The following is a 6,257-nucleotide window of genomic DNA, read 5'->3' on the forward strand; positions in this document are numbered from 1 at the left end:
CCTAAATTGTGTGTGTTTAAGGTGAAATTTGGGAGTTGGAGGCTAGGGATTTGGAGAGTTAAATTTTGGGTTTTGAGTGGTGACTTAGTGTCAGATTTTGGTAAATTTGGTATGGGTGAACTCGATATCGAATGGGTGTTCATATTTTATGACTTTTACCCAATTATGAGACGTGAGCTCGGGTCAACCTTTTGGGGCGATTTTTTCGATTCTTTGCTAAAGTCGTAGATTTATGATTTAAATTAGTTTCTTGTAGTTGTATTAATGTTATGTAATTGCTTTTGGCTAGATTTGGGCCATTTGGAGTCGGAAAATCGAGGGAAAGGAATCCTTATAGATTGATTGAGCGAGATTTAAGGTAAGTGACGTATCTAACTTTATGGGGGGAGGGGGGGGAACTCCACATAGGATTTGTTAGTGTTGTAACAATTTGTGATATGTGAGCGCTGTGTACGCGAGGTGGCGAGTGCGTACACGGGCTAATTGTGGAAATTTTGGTTCTTGCTGAGTTGTTTTCCTTTGAATTCCTTAACTGAGTTGTCTTAGCATATGTAGTGATCATGTTTAGCCTAGTATCACATGTCTACGTGTCTTAACTCTTACTTGCTATTTGTGCAACATGCTTAGTTGAATTACCTGTTTGTGATGACCCAAAATGTTATCTTTAAATTTAATAATTAATTTTGTGTTCTAAGACCTCAAAAAGTACTATTTATCATTCATCGACTTGCATGCGTAGTCCGTAAAATGTTCCTGAACGTTTTCAGGTAAAAAATGGATTAAAATATGAATTAGAGGTTTAAAACTCAACTGAGTTGATTTTGGTCAACATTTTGAGAAAACGGACTCGGATCCGTATTTTGATAGTTCTGATAGGTCCTTATCGTGAATTGGGACTTGGGCGTATGCTCGGAATCAAATTCCGATGTCCCTAGCCCGAGATATGGAATTTTGATAAAAAATTAAAAGTTTAAGTTCAAATAGTGACCGGATGTCAAATTTTATGCAAACGACCCCGGAATAGAATTTTGATGATTCCAACAGCTCTGTATGATAATTTTGGAGTTAGGAGCGTGATCGGAATTTTATTTGGAAGTCCGTAGTGAAATTAGACTTGAAACGGCTAAAATAGGAATTTAAAGTTTGGAAGTTTGACCGGGAAGTTGACTTTTTGATATCGGGGTTGGAATCCAGTTTTGAAAATTTTCACAGTTCCGTTATATCATTTATGACTTGGGTGCAAAATTTGAGGTCAATCGGACTTGATTTGATAGGTTTCGACATCGAATGTATAAGTTGGAAATTCTAAGTTTCATTAAGATTGAATTGGAGCATGATTTGTGATCTTAGCATTGTTTGATGTGATTTGAGGTTTCAAATAAGTTCGTATGATATTTTAGGACTTGTTGGTGTATTGGATTGAGATCCCGAGGGCCTCGGGTGAATTTCGAATGGTTAACGGATCAAAAATGGGTCTTAGCTGCTGCAATTTTTCTGCTGGAAATGCTGTCAAAATCGGGTTGCCTGTCAAAATCGAGGTCCCTGACAAAATCGAGGTCCCTAAAAAAATCGAGGTCCCTTACAAATCGAGATCCCTCATAAATCGAGCTCCCTGACAAAATCGAGGTCCCTGACAAATCTGTAAGTTATAAAAACAAGGGACTTCGCCCAATTTGCCTTTTTGACGAATTGGAGCTTGAGGAGAGGCGATTTTGATATGTTTTCAAGAAAAAAATATTTGGGTAAGTGATTCTAACTCGGATTTGATCATTATACTCGAATACATCATTGTTTTTACCATTTAATTAGTGTTTTGAGATAGAAATTTGAAAAAAATTTAGAAATCTCATAGAAATGAATTTTTGAGATTTCGGTGTCGATCCAGAGTCCGATTGGAGTGAAACTGGTATGGTTGGACTCGTAATTTAATGGGCTATCGGATTTGATAAGTTTCGTCGGATTCCGAGATGTGGGCCCCATGGGCAAATTTTGAGCTAATTTCGGATTTTATTGAAAAATATAATATTTTCTTATGAAATTGATTACTATAATTTTTGTTGACTGTATCGAATTAATTATACTAGATACGAGTCAATCAGAGTCGGAAAAATCGAGGAAAAGGCATAATACTTGGTTAAATTGGAGCAAGTTGAGGTAAGTGACTTGTCTAACCTTGTGTGAGGGAAATTTCCCTAGGATTGATAATGGTAATGTGTGAAAAGTCGTGTACACGAGGTGACGAGTGTGTACACGGGCTAAATATAAAATATTATATTTTAAATTGTATAGATCACTGTTGCGTATTAATTAAATTATTTTATTTTGTTATATTCTTCATTATTAATTTAATGTTTATATTTTTAAATTTGCTTGACCTTTTCCTGCTAATTATTTTATCTGTTTAGTTGAAACTTGATTTCTTTTATTCTGTGCATTATTTGAAGGTTGATTTTCTTTAAATTAAATATTATTAATATGAAGTATTTGACATTTTTAAACTTGATATTAAAGCAACGTATTAAAGATTTTGAAACATTATTTTCCTGAATTATTTACTCCTGAATATTTTTGTAGGCTTTTCGTATTCATTGTGATGGAGCAGTGAGCTCTTTATTATGGAAAAATATTATTGATGATTTATTTTAGCATGAGTTGTGAGCTCTTTATTGTGGAAAAATATTATTGTTGAATTACTTTGACATGAGCCGTGAGCTCTTTATTGTGAAAAAATATTATTGATGATTTATTTTGTCATGAGCCGTGAGCTCTTTATTGTGGAAAAATATTGTTGTTGAATTATTTTGGCAAGTTAAATTATTTGAACACTTGAGGTGCAAATTGTGATATTGATACGCATGCGGTGGTATAAGGTTTGGGTATTGAAACGTATGCGGTGAGATAAAGGTGGCTTGATACGCGTGGCTAGTAGAGGGAACTACTAGAAGTCATGTGGTGTGATAAGGATGGCTAAAACGCGGGATGCTATTTCGGAAAAAATATTTTCTTTCAAATAAATTGTGAAGGCTCCCGCGGTGAGATAAGGAAATGAGATATTGTGAATTTGTTTATGATTTGGGACTACGAGGCGGTACCTCGAGGATTGCCCTTGTCAATATTGATTTATGGCCGCAGTTGCCTTTGATTATTGTGTGATTTTCTTAAAGTTGAAAAGAATTTTGTTTTGTTTCCACGAGGTATTTATTTGCCATTATTTGATGTAATTAAATGTGACATACTACTTGATTCATTTCCATTATCATTTTATCTTTTAATATTGTTTAAACATTTTACCATGCCATTATTTATTCTCCAGTAGGGCCTGACCTGACCTCGTCACTACTCTACCGAGGTTAGACTTGGCACTTACTGGGTACCGCTGTGGTGTACTCATACTACGCTTCTGCACATATTTTTGTGCAGATCCAGGTACATCTTAAGACCACGCATCAATAAACTAGTTGTACGAGGAGAGTTCAAGGTATATCTGCCAACGCCCGCAGACTCCTAGTCCCCTTCTATTCTTGTTATGTTTCTTCCTTATTTTCTTTAGACACTGTTATATAGAGACATCGAGGATAAATTCTTAGAAGCTTGTGACTTATTTTTACCGGGTTTTGGGAGTTGAAATTGTTTGAATTATAGTTTAATTATTTCAGATATTTATTATTATTCCGCATTGATAGGCTTACCTAGTCGTAGAGACTAGGTGCCATCACGATATCCTACAGAGAGAATTTGGGGTCGTGACACTGCTTCCCTTGATTTGAATTAAATCTTTAACTGTAAGATTTCTTATTGTAAATCCGTTGTTCCTTCGGTTATTTGTTGCATATTTACTTTGGGACTACGAGGCGGTTCCTCGGGAGATCCCCCTGTACTGCATATTTACTTTGGGCCAACGAGGGGTTTACTCGGGAGATCCCCCCATGTCCTGCATATTTACTTTGGGACTACGAGACAATACCTCGGAAAATCCCCCCTATCGTGCATATTTACATTTGGGACTACGAGGCGGTATCTAAGGAACGCCCCTGAGCTGTTATTTTCTGATGTTTCTCGTTGTTTAAATTTTTTGTCATTTCAAATATTATTATATATTCTGCCTTATTTTTTTTTTAAACCAGTAGGGCCCTGACTTGACCCCGTCACTACTCTACCAATGTTAGGCTCGTCACTTATTGGTTACAGTTGTGGTGTACTCATACTACACTTCTGCACATCTTTTTGTGCATATCGAGGTTCTTCCTATCATGCCAGATACTAATAAGCTAGACTAAACGTGGAGAATTCAAGGTATATCTGCTAGCGTCCGCAGATCTCGGAGTCCCACTCTATCCTTAGTATGTTGTTTCCCTTATCCTCAGACTTTGATGTATGATGACATTTAATATTTTCTTTTAAAAGTTTGTGACTTATTTCTATCGGGTTTTGGGGAGTTGTAATCATTGATTTGCAGTTTTATATTTATATATCATGTGTTGAGATTGAAGTTGAGTTTATTATTCATCTATTCCACAAATTGTTAGGCTTACCTAGTCTTAGATACTAGGTGCTATCACGACATCCTACAAAGGAAAATTGGGGTCGTGACACAAGTCGATAATGAGACCAGTGTAATATCGACAAAGCAAAACGGTTGAGAAAGTAATATAATTGTAGCTAAATGTATTCTTTTCATTGTTAAGATTCTTTCATATATGTGCTTTTCTATTTTAAGTAGGTTTTTATTTGTTTACTTGAATACGAATAAAAGTCTTACAATACACATCGTAAAAAATAAAAATCCTAAAGAATCCTACATCTAAAGGAATCAAAAACCAATGGAAAAAAAAACATAAGGAAAGAATCCCAAACAATATAAATTCTAAAGATTCCTAAACCTAAAAGCAAGCACACGATATTTTTTTATTTCACCCACAAGAAAAAAATAGTGATTACAATTACAAGTATATCCAACATATAATGTACTTATGAAGGATAAAAAAGGCGAACGATATTTCGATAGGGGCTTCGTACTTTTAATATAGTATAGATATAGATATAAACTAGTGTTAGGATATTAATCTTATAAAGTTATGATTTAATATATTAAATTATTTTAATAAATATTAGCTATTATTTTATTATTTCATTTAGTGTACAGAAAAATAACAAAATCTATACAAAACCAAAGAATACACATTAAATAGTAATCAAATAAATTATTTATTCCTTATTACTCTTTATTATTATTATTATTATTATTAAATTAGCAAGTACTTAGTACTATGCATTTACTAATATGACTTTTTATTAACTTGTCAATTATTTTTATATTTTGAAATTACTTCTCTCTTTTTATAATATAGATATATGTTTTAATAATCTAAGAATATATTTTTTAAAAACTTATGTTATACTGTTCAAAATTCTTCAATTGTCTAAATTTATTAATAATTTTATTGATGGTTATTTATTTATTTATTAATTAATTAAGTCTATAAATATCATAAAATTATCTTTATCCCCATCCTTTTGTACATTCTTTTTTACTGTAATATTTGATTAGTTTTCTTATTTTGTAATTTACTGAAAATTTAAATAATGTAATATTTTTAACTAAATTATAATTTTAAATTCATCAAAAGTATAAAGATATAAGCCTTTTTATTATTTTATATATATATATATATATATATATATATATATATATATATATATATATATATATATATATATATATAGAGAGAGAGAGAGAGAGAGAGAGAGAGAGAGAGAGAGAGAGAGAGAGAGAGAGAGACTATATTATTCAAATTGAAAGTTTTTTATTTCTTTATTTTTATTTTAATTATTTTGAAATAATTTTAAAACTCCAAGTTAAAACTATTCCCCAATTGGAATTGGCAATTCTTTTTTTAAAAATTTCTATAATTCCAACTTGAAACTACTCCCCAATTTGAATGGGTAGTTTTGTTTTTGTTTTTTTATACTGTAGCTAATTATAAGATATCTATATTTTTTAATTTAAATAGAGTAACCAATTAATTTAAAATTTAAAATTCAAAAGGTTTTTAGTTAGAAATGTAGTTTATTTTGTCTTAAAACTCTAACTTGAAACTACTCCCCAATTTGAATTGACAATTATATTTTATTTTTAATTTTATTTTTATTGAAAAATAATTTTGAAACTCTAACTTGAAACTACTCCCTAATTTGAATGGGTAGTTTTTTTAATATATATATTTTCCTCTTTTATTTTCATCTATTTTTAAAAAAAA

The sequence above is a fragment of the Nicotiana tabacum genome, chromosome 12, assembly GCF_000715075.1.
Source record: "Nicotiana tabacum cultivar K326 chromosome 12, ASM71507v2, whole genome shotgun sequence".
In the NCBI taxonomy this organism is placed as follows: Eukaryota; Viridiplantae; Streptophyta; class Magnoliopsida; order Solanales; family Solanaceae; genus Nicotiana; species Nicotiana tabacum.